This window comes from Linepithema humile, chromosome 1, assembly GCF_040581485.1.
Source record: "Linepithema humile isolate Giens D197 chromosome 1, Lhum_UNIL_v1.0, whole genome shotgun sequence".
Lineage (NCBI taxonomy): Eukaryota > Metazoa > Arthropoda > Insecta > Hymenoptera > Formicidae > Linepithema > Linepithema humile.
The window spans coordinates 44,656,678-44,674,140 of NC_090128.1; the positions used below are offsets into that span (position 1 = coordinate 44,656,678).

Genomic DNA, 17,463 nt, shown 5'->3' on the forward strand with positions numbered 1-17,463 from the left:
GCCGATATTAACCCGTCGTGACGGCGGTCGCATACTTGTACCGGCCTGACAGGACGATCGATTTATGGTTATCAGAGAGAAATTTCTCATGGGCTTAGCACTGGATCTCAGCGTCGCGGTTATATTTAGTAGAAGCGATAAAGACTCTCGCGGATGTTATTAGTGGATTATCGATAAATTGCGAAGAGTCTGATCAACGAAGATCTGACGCGAAATGACGGACGTCGACGTTTAAGATTGGATCGATGCTTACATCAGCTTCCCACACGGCTTCGCGGTGAAGTATGTGTTTACGCGACAGCTAATGGATTGAGATCGGAGTTACACTGTAGAGGATGGCGGCATATAGTGAAATGTCTCTTGACGATAAGAACCAGCTCTTACTCTCATAATTTTAGCGGTATCTTAATTAGAATTATAGCATTTTAAAACGTTTTCTCCTCTGATATTATATAAAATATTTGCCGCAAGTATCGTAAATCGAATTAGTGTCTAATAATAATAATTAATACTCTGTTAATAAAAGAATGCTCGAGCGAATATTTTGAAAGAGATCGGAATGGTTAGAAAAAACTTCTTGCGTAAGCCGATTCAGTGTCTAATAATAATAATAATAATTAATTATAATTAATGCATATTAAATGCGGAATTTCATATTTTAACACTCCATCTCGTTAATAAATTCCTCAAAACAAGTATCACTAATGAACAGGTTGAGATTCGTGCGCCTTATTTATCTGCACGTCATATCGAGCGCGAGTAACCGATCTCCTTATTTTCCTGCGAGCGTCGGGAAAGCAAATAAAGGATGTTTTACGTGATCAGAAGGAATTATACCGCCGCACGAACAGGATTCATCGTTGCTTATCGCGTTTCTATAGTATCTCCCCGATATCGTTCCCGGCAACGAAATGGAACCGCTCTCTCTTTCTTTCTCGAGTGGTAGGAAGCGAGATCGATGGCGGAGAACAAAGTCCCTCGGCCTAAGGACGCAGAAATAATGGTGGCATTTAGCGGTACGCGTCCTTAATGGTCAGAGTTAAATCTCGACGGTCGCTCGATGAAAGATCGCTCGGGATTTGTGGAAATGCGGGCGAATCTCGTTGAACGAGGCGCCGCAGCTTCGAACTTGTCGCGAGTTAATAATCGCCGAAGAGCCACGGGTTCGCTCTTGAGGGGAAGAAAATGCTTCTCAGAAGAAAAGGGTGCGAAGATTCATACTTGACGTACAGTGAACGAAGAAAAGCTATCAAATTCTCGTGTAAATCAAAGTAAGCGGAACGAACAATTCTTGCGGCGTATACGCGATAGTTTCTCACAGTTTTATATTACACACGATTTCTTGAACGGTGGATTCGCGATGATTGATCGCACTCGCGTCTGATCGCGGCAAAGTCGATCACGCACCGACGGTTACGGCAGATCGAATCTTCAAAGACGAATGTGCCGATTAATCGAGGGTGAAACCGAGATTCCCTTCGTCGCGGACAGCTCGGTTTAATGACCCCGCAGTGTCAATCGCACGATCATTAAGTGATCGATTGCACTACGCGATCTTAACTACGGATTGAACAGACAGTGTCGAGAAGGGTGGACCGGAACCTGTGTTCCGTATTATCATCGTGTCTATAAATATGTATTTAAGTGTACAAATAATCATCTAAATAATTACTATATGATCGCTCTGAATATATCATTATATTCCCGAGATTACTTGTAACAAACATTTTGCGTTAAAAAAGTTTTTATATTAAAATATTAAATTGAAAAGAGACTGGCGCGCTTCGCAAGATTGCGAACAATTCTACTGATATATAAAAATAGATTATTTTTATATATAAAAATTCCACTGTCACACACACACATTTTACCTTATTCACAGATTGCGCGGATATGGCGAGATAATGTTTCATCTCTCCTTTCCGCGATCTATCACAGAACATCTGGTGGATAGCGAGAGAGATAAGAACTTCGAGATCACTTCCACTCGACTGTAACATCCAGACGGTATCGGAAACCAAGAGCCTGTCTCCTTCGAGAGTCGCAATTACTTGGAATCGGCTTCAATTAAAGTTCATCCCGATGCTATTACGCGCACAATAGAGCGTCTCGATTTCTGTCGTACGATTCTGAAGTAGCTCTTCGAGTATCGCGAGCCGCACGCAACGTCACATTACCTATCGTACGTGATTACGTGAGACAGGGAGCTCATTTTACATCGGTTCAATATTCTGTCTCTATTGGAATTCTAGATTAAAATTTCTTATCTGTTGAAAGAAAAATATTGATAAAACACGAAGAAGAATCGAAGAAAAATGATATCTAGAAACGTGGAAATTTTTAATTTTGATGTAAAGTTTAAATTTACTTTTCTTTCACACGCGGTGCTGCGTTCAATACAATTTTGCGCAAAACGTTTTTCTATAATATTTCCAAAGGAAAAGGATATTACATAAAGTTTTATTACAGCGACATTAAAGTCACATCTAAGCCATCGCACAGATAGACCGCACAGGGATGCAGCGATTTTCCATTTAATAACGATGACGCGACCACCGGAAGGATCGTCGTGTCGCCGCTCGTCTCGAAGAAAGCGCGCGAGAGGGGAGGGAATAAAACGGGATGCCTGGCGGGCATAATTAAACTTGTCGCTGAAAAAATGAGCAGCCACGAAGGCGCCGTAAATAGGGGAAGGTGGAGGGGAGGCGATTTTTGAGAAGAGGTGAGTCGCGAGAGAGTCATGCGAGCGGTAATTAACATTCTGTCGACAGAGAGAAAAGGAGCGGAAAGAAGGAGCATACCAGCCTAAAGAAGGGAAAGAGATGAATGAGGAGAGATCGTTTTCTCCCGATCTCACTCCTTCCTCTTCCATTCTGTACGCGCCTCCTCTCCTCCCTCTCCTTCTCGCGCGAGAATTTCCTCCGGCATCGGCGGAGATAAAGAGGGCGATCGAAAGACTTGCCGGTCGAACTGGACAACCTCCTTCGTCGATAGGATCTAAATTAAACAGCTAATTAATTGCTCGGTCGAGCGCGTCGCGATACAGCCGCGCCACGGCGGTGCGATTAATAGCCCGGTTCCCGAATCAGCCTCCGTCGTCGCGATTTGCACGCGAATTATTACGTCATCAATATTTACGCGGGCATTTCCCTGGAGGAAGTACCATGCTGGTAGATTATACAGCCGATTTAGAATGGAAAACGTCACGGGTTGCTAATGGCAAAACGATCCAGACTACGTAATTCTAAGCGATTAATAAGCATGAGCCTCGGAACGACGTAATGCGTATTTATTAATCGATCATTAAATATAAGTAAATGTTCAGACCTTCTCATAATAGATATGGCAATAGAGACGCTCTCGTTGCTGTAATAGGACATAATCGAAAATTATGACCGTAATGCGGGCGATGCCGGAAGTCGTACGAAAGCTCATGAAGGGACCACCCGCTGCTTAATTGACGATGTTTTTGGCTGAGATCGGCTGAGCTCCTATAAAAATCACGCGACCAAAAAATCGCGCGCGACAAGAAACGGGATGCGAAATCTACCAGAAGACGCTTTCATTTCCTAATAATAATTATCCTTAAAATTATGCGCTCATAAATTATTATAAGTAGTTCCTAGAAATGTTTTATTAAACTAAAAACTATATTTGCAAAAAACATAGTCTTCTATTCTCCGTTTTCTACCGTTTAAATACTTAGCTGGTATTTTTGCTTCTTTAATATTAAGTTATATATTTCTTTTGCATACTATTATTCTTTTTAATTAACATATATTTTTCTTATAAATATTAATATCTATCTGCCTCGTCCCGCCCCATTTTTATATCTATTTTTTCTATTGGATGTGCTTTTACTATTCTCTGACATAATCACAAACAGATTAACTTTCTCCTCCGCAAATGGCAGGGAGATGCGAAGAAGCTTTCTCGGAAAGAGCACAGAGGTGGCGGAATCGCTTCTGTCCTGAGCCTGAGTGAAAGAATAAAGCTCGGTCTCTGGAGTGAAAAGGATAACCGACCCATCTCGCGCGCAAAGGACTTAACTTAAATCCTCTCATCCTCGCCGCCATTCCGACGAGCTTTTCGTAAAACGGCGTATTATAACCGCGTAACAAGGACCTCTTGGGAGCCTGATCGCGTACGAGCTTAATCGCGAGCAGCACCTACCGTAGGATAACGCGACGACGTCCTTTTAAGCGAAATTCGAGCACAGTTCACGGTTATTCTTTTTCCCGGTTAACATAATGAAAATTCTTAAACATCCAGATGAAAGTAAAGATAATATTGTTGGAAATTCTTATATACATTACGTCTTAATTAAACCGTTGAGTCATTAATATTTTTAACTGTTTCTTTTTGTTATGTTAAAACAAAAATATGTTAAAGAAAGAATATATCTCTGTAATTCTTAATAAATCCTTTTTCCTTTTAACAAAAATAAACAATAATAATGTAATTAAATTGAACATGTAATTTTAAAAATATGTATAAAACGTAAACGTTAATTAAACGCAACAAGGAATAACATAAATAATAATTGTAAAATACGATCATTGCATAAACAAGAATAAATTATTAAATCTAAAAACTTCGAATTTAACACAATTTGTTAAATAACACAAAAATATATAATAAAAATAACTACCAACATAATTTGCAAGATATAAATTTAAGGAATAAATTTTTTTTAGTTTCGAAATATATAATTCAAGAGAAAGCTTCAATTTATTTTGTAAAAATGTGCTCGAATGTGATATTGGTAATAAAGAAACTGTTCGATCTCTCGTTGCCGGAACTTGGCAGAATATCAAGAGGCAACCACGCGATTTTTCAGGTCTCGATAAATCATGCCGCAAGAAGAGGCAAGGATGTGTTCCTGCGTGGTACACCAGTCATTATTTACGCATCCTGCCATGAGCAGAGCGAAGGGCCGGTCGGCCATTACACTCCTAAAACCCTGTAATGTTACCGACCCCAATGCGGGCGGAGGAAAAGTATCTCTTCCGCCCTTTTCTGCGCCATGGAAAACTGCCCGTTGCCCGTGGCAGGATCGAATTTGACAAATATATTTTTACGCGTAATCTTCTTTGACCTTTTTCTTCGACCAATGTATATAAAAAATATTCTCATCGTATATTGAAGCATTAATCATTATAATTAAATTCTTTTTGATTAAATAAGGAAAACAATCTTTAACGATTCTTTGAACTTTTTGTCGTAAATTATTTTTTATCGGATAATTAACAATCTTAATGAGTGAAGTATTTTGCACTTTTTTTTATAATTGCATAAACGCATCCGCAATCACGGATCGCGGATTCCATCGTGACTCGTCCTGACCGTCGTCGATTTCGAAATTGCACGCGGCGCGCCATAAAGCACCCGGTATCTCTGCGGTCGACATTCGTCGCGTGAGAAGAGGTCGGTTTTATGTTACGAGCGAGGTTGAAGGGTCGACGCTCATTTCCGCTTCTTCCGCGAGCACTCGCGATCGCGTTAATCGCGTGTCGTGCCAGCCAAGTCACTTTTCCGCCTCGATAAATTCTCGCGCGAGCTCTGCGGAGAAATCGGAAGAGAGTTGAGAGCGCAGCTCGGGCGTGATATACTTCTTCGCAATTTGCGGAATCTCCAGAAGAGAAATGTAACTTCTTCGCAAAAATTCTATCTAACAGTCCTTTGCCACTACTTTGCCAGTAATAAAATTTAACACCTGCAAATATATCGAAAAGACAAATCCTGCCTTCATTGAAAATTCCAATAAGTAGTTTTCACCGTTATTCTGCCGCAATACGATATCGAACATCCAGAACTGTCTACAGCAGATAGCAATATCTTCAAGAGTAATTGACAAAGATTAATGAAAGAGTGAAATCTTTTACGTAAAGGATAAATCTCCTTCGGCATCGTGACAATATCGCGAGCGCAATCGACGGTGCCCTCGATCACGGAATTTTGCGACGCGCACGCACATACCGGGTGGGCGATGCATCATCCAGCCGTCACCGATGTCATCAAGGATATCCACGAAAAAAAAAAAAACCGCTGTAATCCGCGTGCGTCACCGGCAGGTCGTACCGCGAGCATCGACGAGCGCAGCTGGTTTTTGGCGTACCAACATTCGGACACCAGGTGCTGGTGTGTCGCCCCGGCGGAATAACCAGTTTAAATTGGCCAAGTGAAATACTACAAGGTACACAGAAGCGGCGCGGGAAAGCGAGAGGGCGAATACCAGGCAGATAGACACGAGGAAGAGAACGAGGGGGGATGGGATGGCGCAGACACGGGACTGTCCGGCGAAGGGAAACTTTCGTTTCCCTGCCACCTCGAATGGGATTCGTGGATTCGTGCCTATGAAACCTATCGGCAAATATAATGCCCTTTGTGCAGCGTGGCCTGAATAGTTACCTAACGCTGCGACGTGCTGCATTCGCTCGCCATGTCGCTGCCAATTCTCATCAACGCGCGGGATTGATGAAAATAAGAGAGGCGAAACTATGGCTGAAACTTTCTCGCACCGACGCGTCGTTTTAGAGCAGGAGAGAGAATAATGACTGACGCAATCAGCAATTCCGTAATTAAATGACGGCCGTGAGTTCGTCAAACACGCGAAGCCAGGCTGATGCAAAAAGATTGCAAGGCAAAGTTTGACGCATTAAGTTAATTGCGTTCGAAAAAAGAAGTGAGACTTAAATTTCGAATTAAAGAGGAAAGTCTGAAATCAAAGGTCTGGAAAATATTTTTAAATAGCTTAACTCTTGAGAGATTTATAGCAAATGTAAAATAGACAAAATAATTATGTGACATGATAAAAGTGAACGAATTAATTCAATAAGCTAGGGAATAAAGCAAATTTCTGCTCGCTAAATATTAAATGACAAATAATTTGTTTGCCAAAAGTGGTACCCTTTCTTCCAGAAGTTGCAATCTTTCTTGTTACCAAGATTCTTGATCATAAATCTTTGATCGAAGTTGATAATAGTAAAAGTAAAATATTGAATCACGTCTGAGTTATGCAAATAGGCTGCTAATAATGTATCAAATCCTCGAGCAAACAATGAAATAATTAATCCTCTAGCTCCCGAAGGGACTACAAAGGGAACCCTCCCAAATCCTTCGAGAGGGCAAAGCTGAGGGTTAAAACAAACATGGTTCGATAACCACGACAAGAGTATTATCAATTTATATGTTAAATTAAATAAATTATAAAAAACAAATTGTTGCCTAAAGACATAAAATATTTGCTAATTAAGAAAACAACGTAAGAAATATTGATTTCTTATCGCAAAATCAATCAAATTATAGATATAAGTTTGTTTGGAAAAAAGAATTGGATTCTTTAAAATTGAAACAGAATTTTTCTCTTGAAAATTACAAAGAAATCTAATAAGGTACATAAACAAAAATCCTTTAGAGTATAAAAAATTTTTTCGAAAACGTAACAAAAATTTTATATCAATAGTACAAGTACTATTAAAGATACTTTATAGTAATAATACGATTATAATAATAATACGATACAATAAATAAAAAAGAATAAGTTAAGATACGAAGAAATTTTATATTTCAAAATATGCTATGGAAGAAAATAGCATTCACAAACCGATACAAATTAAGGAGTCAGCGAAATGATCGACTTTGTTCGAAGTCTCGCGGCGCATATTTCACGAGCCTGATAAGTGCGGACGAGAGATTCTTCAGCATTCTGTTTTATCAAGAGGGGCGGCGAGTGGGAGGGCAAAATAAGAGTCGCCCATTCAGAAAAGGTCAGTCGACGAGTATCTGGGACTTTACGGCGTCGTAAAATGCTTTAATGATCGCCCGGGAGGATCGACATTACGCGCGTATCACAAGTAGAAGAGAAAGAGGAGGAAGAGGAAGAGAGAGAGAGAGAGAGAGAGAGAGAGAGAAGGGCGCGATTCTGGAAACTGCGGGCAATCTCGCAGTCTTCGAAATGTCGCTTTAATGTTACCTTAACGGCCCTTCCGCGAGTTCACATACCGGCCCTCTTCAGGGAAGATATTGCCACCGACTGCAGTATAAACCTTGCTGAGTGTATCGAAACGGTCGGCCACACGTGATGGGGCTAAGTATATTGATTTACGAGTGCTATGTAGGAAAAGGCGAGCAAGAAAGACGCGATTGCTGATATTAAAAGTTGAGAATATGCAAAGATTTTAGCCGCAAGATTCCACGGACGTAACATTTCATGGCTTTAATAAATCAAAACGACAAAGAAGCAAGTTAAAATTTTTATACTAATCTACTTAAAAGACTGGAGTATAGCAAATAACAATAAATTTGGTAATTTTTTAAAACTATGTCTCTATTTATAAATTCTGCACGATCTCGTCTAATTATGAATAGATAATGAAAAAAAAATTGACTTCGAAACGATTAAAGGAAAAATGCCCGAAGGTGATTGACCGCGAAAATATGTAATATTTTCGCTTTTCCCTCGTTTAATATCTTAGCAACGAAAGTTGCTTTCGTTATTCCAGCGAAATGAGCGCTTCAATGTATACGAAATCGTTGAGCCGTCGCGCGCGATCACGGAATCCGCTCGTTTGCGAGGGTGAGCACTGTGTTTCAGACATCGCTCCGTCTTGTTGTCAGTTCCGGCGCTCGCAGCGACGATGATCCTTCATCCCGTACGTCCGAGATTCGACGGACCAGGTTTAGTTGGATAATAAAGCGAGCGGCGAGCTAACAGTGACAAATGGCGCGCGTGGCATCGAATCGCCGATATGGATCCGCAAATTTGCTCGACGGATGCGCGATTCGTTTAATTTGCTTTCGATGAATTAAATGAATAGATGCATGAGAGAGAATAAAACGAATAAAAACCGGCGTAACTTTGCTAAGTTCATGCATTTCGAAGGATTAATATTCCTCGATGTTTCTTATTGATAAAACAGTTTTACGTGTTAAGACAATCGCAGAGCTTAAGAGGAATCGGAAATCGTCAACAAAAGTCATCAACATTATTAATTAAGCACGAAAGTATCCAAAATATCCAAAGAATTCTTGCAAAACGGTTCTTTTATCTTCATTAGCGTGAAAAATTGAGCCCAAATATGTCGATATCAATAACTCGTAAAACTCGACTGGGAAGTCCGTCAAAGTCATCTTGCCGGAAGTTTGCGCGCCCATTGGGACGATCATTAATCTCTCGACTGTTTCAATTGAAATGATTATCGCACGACACGCCAGCGGCGCATTTTCGTGCCGAGATTAAACAGGACGAGCGTTGCCTAATCGAAGAATAATTCGTGATTAATTTCCTAGATGCGATTAATCTTCTGTAATGGTCTAACGTGCGTTCGCTGGTCGATGATGTAAATCTATCTACGTGCATCAAGACCGAATTGGGGGCCATTAGTTTTCAAATAGCCATCATTTTTTAGGAAATAAAAATTTGCACCCATCTTAAATAGATCAAAAGTCGAAAGTCAATTGGTCAAATTTTTTATAACAACAAAAAATAGAAATGATTCTATATTATTTTACGAGATGTATTTTTTTCAATTAGACGCCTTTCCTTTAATTTAATGCATCCCAGCCGCGCGCGCAATTATAATAAAAAATCGAAACCGCGAATTAAAAGTCTGCTGCAGATTGCTCGACACCCTCTCGGGGATGGTCGAAGGTAATTTCGCGCGGATATTTTTTTTTCTCCTGCGATACATCGATGCATGCCATCTGCCGCGTCGGACTGCCAATCGTCGCCAGGAAATTCATTAGGAAAATACTCGCCGCGGTGACGGCGTTATGGTGAACGCGGTTTCGGTGGTGTAGGAAAACGAGACAACGAGCGGGGGAGGAGATTTCAGAGGGAGGGCGGAGGGTGGCAACAACACAAAACCGAGTCCGATCGATCGACGGGAGAGAGGGCTGTACACAATCGAGAGAGCGAAATCGATAACTCATCCGTCGGTCCGCGCTCCACCTGCTCTACCCGGCGTGTCAATCACACCGCGGCGTTATCGGCGATGCTGAGTGTGCAAACTGTCGACGATCGACGACGCGAATTTATCGCGCCTATGTGCAGCGGGGTGGCCCGTCACGTCGTACACGTGTCCGAATAAAGGCCCATTTAGACGGAACGATTGTTAATGCGATATCGATTGTAGTAGCGACACCGTTGCAATATCGTCCCGGCATCATTGAATAAACCGCACCACTTTTTTGTACGGACGTCACTTATGTCGCTAACACTTATCATATTTTCAGCGCGCGGTAGTGGCGATTGCTGCACTCTCAGTTTGTCTTCAAGCTGTGTCTTGAGGCAAAATATAAAAATATTTTTGAAGTCTAAATATCTATAATTTTACCGCAGTTATGTCAGCTGTCTTTCGTTTAGAAGAACGTGTAATATCAAATATTGCTTTAACTATCTGGTACAAAAAACAAATTATTCTGCAAAATTCTGTTTTACATAACGGTACTTTTTAATTGAACTTTTTTTTGTTTGGCAAGCCAGACAAATACAAGGTGCAGCAAATACCTCTCATGCTGTGTGCTGATCACCGCGCGATCGGTATTAACGAAAATCGATAGTTCCGTCTAGACTGCATACTAGCACTTCGCTTATCGAAATTTGCAACAGTAGGAAATTGCAACGCAGAATTTCCTGATTGCCGCTTCATCAGAAATGTAAATTATTGTTGACATTCTACAAACTATTGACGTAAACATTACGAAAATACTGTATCGAGGAATTTTTCAATAATTAACACAAATCCGCATATACATGTGTCATATGTGAATAAAAGATATAGTAAATTATGCAAAACAACAAACCGTTATTGATTCAATAAAACATTTTCTTTTCAAAAACTCACCGTTAGTATTTTTCTATGCTGCTCTTGTATCAGTTTTAATAAAACTTAAAGAGATATCTACGCGAGAAAGAAAATTATTGCTTATTACTTACATATTACAGCATTCGTAAGCGAGTGCGCAATACGCGATGTTACATACCTGAAACATAAAAAAAAAGACATATTAGTGATAATAATAATTTTAATCGATATCAATAAAATTAAATAAATTCAGTATTATAATGAAACAAAAATTTGATAAATCGACACTTTAAAAATAAATATTGTGTAAATCGAGTCACGACGGCAATGTTATTGTTAATAAATAAAAGATAAATTATTTCAAAATATATGCAAGCATGAAGAAATATTTGTGTGTTTTGCTAACATTATTCCCAGGTGAATAATGGGAATTTCCGAAACCGCGCGTTGAATTATTAGGACGATTTGGTGGATATGTAAGGTTCCAGGAGAAATCCCAGTGGCTCAAAGGACAAAACCTGCGCGCAGTTGAAAGCATTCGAAAAAAAGAGATACCGTCGGCCTGACAAATCGCGCTATATTTCGATACCGCGTTGCAGAGGAGCGTCGTCGAAACCGACGAGAGTGCGGTTACCCTTAATGGAATCGGTGGGATTACAACGTCGAGAGTACGGATTTCCCTCCGAAGAGTGCCTCTTTCCTCGACGGATGCCCCTTTTTGTCGGTCGTAATCTCGGTTCGTGAACGCAAACCCTTGGATATTTCATAATTTTTCGTCTGCGCCTAACCGCTCGCGTAGCAAGAAGGTACCCTTCGAGGCGTGTATCTACGAGCAGTTCGCAGGATTCGGGAGATTCAGCGACTCGGGGAGATCCCGAAAATCTGATAAATGCCTAAGCCGAGGTAGTTGGATAGGTAGATTGTCGAATGTTCGTGCGTCACTGATAAATTTTACAACCGCTGCATCTTAAGATCGTTGACATGCGAAGATAGTGAATTTTACACTCTTCACATCTGTAACGCTCCCTGTATTCTAAAGTCCTGAAATTTCTCAACGCTGCGAGCTCCGAATATTAAATTTAAGAGACCTCGAAATGTTTAAGTAACCCGAGTTCGCGAGATCTCTCAATTCTGTCACGTTTCTGGAAAAGTGCGGTGGATTACTATTGCACCAAATCGCCTCCTGCAGTCGCGGGAAAATGTCTGAATGCAGCAGAAACCACCGGGCAGCAATCATGTCCTATTCGTAAGAGATGAGAGGATCAAAACGTACTATTAGCACGACGCATCACGTGGCAGCCTTATCCCGGAATGGAATCTCCCCCCACTCTTCCTCTTTCACAGTTCTCTCGGTCCTGACGCGGGCGCGCGGCATTGTTCGACCTTGTCGTCGGCGATGATGGCGAGCCTTATCTCAGTGGTCGCGCGTGACTGGGCTCCGGCGGAAGACAGCGCGGAGGGAGAGATGGTGGTTGCGGTCGAAAGTCCAGAGAGGGTGACGAGGGTGACGAGAATAAGGACGAGGGGGAGGAGTCGCACGAGGGGGATGAACGTCGACGTCGCCACCGACGGCGACGATGACGGCGGCGACGTCCGATAAAATGCTTCTCTCTCGCCGTCTCTCGCGACGCTTGACGCCGCGACGCACAAAACGCTACGACGCGTTGTCAGCCGATGTATTGGTACTGCATTTTCCGTCTCCGATGCATCTCTCTCGCTTGCTTCGTGATATTGTAAGTCGACATTCTGACGTTTAATGTTACTTCAGCAATAGATGCAATATAAACACGAAGAAGAAATATATTTCGCATAAAAAGATCGCGAGATTTTTGCAAAAAATTCGAAGTGGATAAATTTCATTTTTAATTGATTAGATTAAAAATGAAGAGCTCAAAAAATTTTGATAAAGATAGAGATAAAAATATTAATTTCTACATACATATATGTATGAGAATCACGGATAAATTAGAGAATCTTTTCAATTAATAATTTCAATAAAAAATAGTAACTGTCGTAAATTTTACATTTTCCTGAAAGCCGCCGTGCTTTCGGGGAAAAATATGAAGATATTCTTATAGTATGTAAATTGTTGATCAAATTTTCTTTTTCTTGAAGCCTCTTTCGGATCCAATAAAGTATCACGGCATTATTTTATTTTGCAACGAGATGCAGAGAAAATAACACTTGCCGAGCGATTTTGTGCGGTATCGTTGCGCATTCGGCGTCGCGCTGTTGGTCGTCCAAGTAGCCAATTAAAATCTCTTTGGCATCTTTTTTAGGGGTACGCAAATGTGGGGAACGGGCTAATAAATTCTGGCGGAGGGTGTCGGGACGAAAATCCCCCAGTTTGCAGCGCGAACGACGAGACGTCGTGGAGAGTAGCAGGCGGGGATAGAAGAGCAAGAAGGGAGGCGGGATGACGGAGCGGGGACGGGAAAGTCGAAGCATCGGGATTCCTGGTGTACGATGCACCCGACAGACGGGATCGATGCTTCCTGTCTGCTCGTCTAAAGCTTCAACCCTTTATAAGGTATCGGTAATACTACCGCTTGAGCAAAACGAAATTTTTGAAAGCGTCGATCGGAGATCAAAGGCAATCATAATGTCGGCATTCGATCGCTCGTCATCATGATAAGTGACGATACAAAGAGATCAACGCAATTCCACGCTAAAATAACTTTCTTCATTAACGATTATAATGCAGAAATTTAAAAAAATCTTCGGAAAAATTTTGCAAAAATGTAATATAAAAATGTTTAGATGATCGTAGAAGAATAATAACTTATACTAAACATTATCTGATTATTAATAATTCCATTAAAAATTTTATCAAATAGAAAATGTGTATTTTTTTTTAATTTTGTGACAAAAATTTCTCTGTTTTCTTCAAGATAAAAATATTCTTCGATTCACGATTTATCAAGTTCTTTTAATATTACTTCACAAGATTTAACCGCATTATCGATTTGAATTTTGATATTTCTCTATCAAATTGGATAAACTTAACCATCCAAAGCGTATAAAAAGAATCTGATGGGATTAACTCAAAAAAGACAACTGCGACTGCTCCCTCCCAATTCAATCAGCTGAACCAAACATTAAAGCAGCCTGACAGCTTAAACAACTGTGAGAAGAATATCTCAGCTTCGACGCGCGACGCGGCAGACAGGATCGATGTCTCCCTTTCGAGGAGGGAGATTCACGCCTAACGTGGATCGCGTCACCCTGGTCGCGTATTAACTTAAACCTTTCCTCGCCTCTTCCATCACGGGAACAACGAGGATTGGAAACGGTTGAAGGAAAGGAAGGGTGTTAAGGGAAAAAAGAGGGGGGGGGGAAGCTACACAAAGCAAGAGTAGATTTATGGAAATTCGGTGGCCCGGTCAAAAGGGCGCCGTGGCTCGTCGGTAGAGACGGTTTTTCCACCCTTTCTCCGCTTATCCCCTCCCCCCTCCGCCAATCGATAAAAAAAAACCGTTCATGGAACGAGAGCTGATACCAGCGCGATCTTTGATCTCGCGCTAAAGAGGGATGGGTCGTCAACGCGCCAACAGGCCGAAACTATTGTTCTCCGTCGAGTACACACCTCAATCGCGATTATCTTCGTTCGGATGCAAAACGAGGGAACGAGAAGCGAGGGAGAGAGAGAGAGAGAGAGAGAGAGAGAGAGAGAGAGAGAGAGAGAGAGAGAGAGAGATATCAAAGGCGCCGCGTTGTTTCGAGAAGGGCGAGTTACAGCACCGAGGCTTGTTGAGAAGAAACTGTGGCGAACCGTGCGCTATGGGAGCGAAACTTGCACTCGGTTCACCGTGGCGGTAGTCGCGAAATAACGGACGATCGTGATAAAGCAAGAAGCCAGTAATTAAGATCGCTTTTCCCCGAGGCGTATACTTGTCGGCGCTTATACTTGTTTATCGGTATCGCGGTTTTTGCAGCAGCTACTTCGCCGAAGCCGCTTCGCAAGTTTGTTGGTTGTTTCGCTTGCGTTTCTCTTTTAGCTAGTAATTCCGCCGACTATGATAAACTTCAGGTGAATAATACGAGCGATTATTGGCGCCACTTTTTTCAGGTATATTATTAAAAATATGCTTGTTCATTGTTGAATTGGAAATATTGAAGAGACGCGACACGACAGCATCGCTGTCTGCAAAATTTCTTTAATTAATTTTGAGCAGATGGAATCGGCAGCTTCGCGATGAATCGCGATAACGACGGCGACTCGTCTGTCCGAAAGATACTGAAAAGCCTGTACGTGTCTCCATAAATGTTAATTAACAATGATTACAGCGCACATTCTCACCCCACCTGATGTCCTAAAGGACTGCGGGACGCCCGGGCAGTAGCCAGCGAATATTTGCTGCTTTTTACATGTCACCGGGGAGAACGCCTAACGAGGAAATATCATCCGGCAGATGTAGACGATTCAGCGGGACCTGCAGGACGTATTTCCTCCCGTCGTTTTCGTTTCTTCCGCGTGTTCCGCGTCGTGTTATTTTACATGTTTCAATTACACCGGGCAAAATGAGATATCGCGCCTTTGTTTGGTTAAAATTAGCACGTGACATCGAATTGCGTGATATAATTGCATTTAATATGTTGAACATCGCGGTGTTTGGAGAAATAAATCAACAGAGGAGATACATTGCGTTTAAAGCTAATTTTAAAGCTTAACAGACAAATAATCGTCAATTTATATTTAAGTCTACATATTTGATTAATATATTTATGCTTAAATAAATTTCTATTAAATTTTATATTCACATCAATTTATCTCACGCTATTAGCGTTAACGAAGTTGATTAAACACGCTGCGCAGCTTCGACGAGTTCAACAAAATAACTACTGCATACTTCTACAGCTGTGACTAATGATCGTTCATAACATGCGCTCGTTCGTTTCGCAAATCGGTCGAATGATCGACTGCGAATCGAGCCAGGGCGATCGCGCGATCAATTATGATCGGTATGCAGTAACCTGAGAACTCCTATGAAAATAGGTGTTAAGTGCAGCCCGCAACAGGTTTCCGACCTCCTGCACTCTACGCGGATGTCGCAGAATTAATGACACTGCTATCATTACCGAATTCTTTGATTAATCTGATTCCCTACAATTATTTCTTAACAAAGTTATCGCTAAAAAAATTGCTTTACGATTATTTTTTAAAATTATTGCTAAGAGATCGCAGAATCAATAATTTCTGATCAAAATTAACAAAATAGCTATCAAAAATACAGGAATTTTCGCAAATTAAGCTGTACAAATGCAAATAACGCACATTTGTTAGCCGTCTCATTTTAAACATTCTTTATCTATAATGAAAAAATTTCCTTTATTCTCTCTTTATATTAGTTTTGCATGCAAAACTCTAACACTCAATCGGGATATTTAATTTATTATTTCTATTGAGAAACTTCCTCCGCACAGATCTGTGCAGCGTGTTATTTCTGCCGACGAGGTTGCGCTAAGCATTCGTTTCCGTAATTATGTAGTTTGCAGTTTGGGGTCGACGACTAACAATACAACTGCCGTATAATCCCGCAATTATCGCGTGATACTGCTGATAGATTGTGTCACGAGCAACCGACGTTTTCCATTGAATCTCACGCTCGAAAATTTTCAGCGACACGCGATACCGCACGTAGAATACACGTTGCGTTAATAGCGGCTTCGCAGTTTCGCGGCGGGAATTTTTGACAAACAATCGAAAACAGTCTCGTTTGCATCGGTTACACGAGTAACACGGGGGCGAGAGCGAGGGCGCAAGCGGGGCTTCAATTCGGGTTTACGATCCTACTAATATCGGCCTCTTCGGCAAGGGGTCCGAAACCTCAAAGGGTCGAGTAATTACGTCTGTTGCTGCCAAACTATATGCCGATCGTTATATCCGGATGAGCGCCAAAGTGCTCGGAACGTAGTCCGCGCCGTAATTGCAAAAAGGCCGGACGAAAAATTTAGCAGGGAACCGCGGGTATCTTCGGATATTTTTTTATTCTGCCCCTGTTATGCGGGATTTATTAATAAACTCGCAATCTCCTTTTAAGAGCAAACATTAATTTAATCCAAATTGAATTAAAAGGGGAAAAAATATTCATAAAGTCGTAAAAAAATCAAATTAGAAAACAACGATTCATTAAAACTCAATAAAATATAATGTAATTAATTGTCATCAAAAGGACGAAGTAAACGCTGCTGAATTTCGTGAGAGCTTCCATTAAGCTTCGCTGAACTTTTATCTGAAATCCTCGCTTGACGAGAATGGACGAAAAAAGTTGGTAATCGTTAAAATATTATTTTTATTTCGCTTCGCGCTCGTGAATTATTCCGCTAACAAACGCGATAACTTTCCGGACTGATTGACTAATACCGCCATTAATGAATAATGAAAGTTTCTAGGTCGCGCACGCTCGCGTTAATTTCCGCGCATTAACATTCGCCGTGTATGAACAGCGCGAAACGTTGCACGAGCGTTCCGCGGACACTCCAACTAGCCGGCTAGATTGTATGGCTTTGCGTATACTGGCTTTGCGTACTCGTACACGTATATATGCGAGCTATTATTAGCCGACCACCTGTGCGACCCGAGGCAGTTGCTCTTTCACAATCGGCTACATACGTCTTGGGGCCTCCCCAGAGCCGTATCGATCTCGAGATAGAG

General features: G+C 41.3%; 1 protein-coding gene across 9 annotated transcripts in view; it reads right to left on the bottom strand.

Moving 5' to 3' along the window:
* LOC105669778 (nuclear mitotic apparatus protein 1-like) overlaps nt 1-17,463 on the bottom strand; it is a 235,651-nt gene that overhangs the window by 95,493 nt on the left and 122,695 nt on the right. Inside the window, exon 2 of one of the 9 annotated variants that reach the window (XM_067347183.1) lies at nt 10,848-10,986. The exons of 7 other annotated variants lie outside the window; for them this stretch is intronic. The gene's annotated coding sequence lies outside the window, so the exon portion shown is untranslated. The remainder of the gene's footprint in view (nt 1-10,847; nt 10,987-17,463) is intronic. One more of the 9 variants, XM_067347217.1, reaches the window with a different exon arrangement.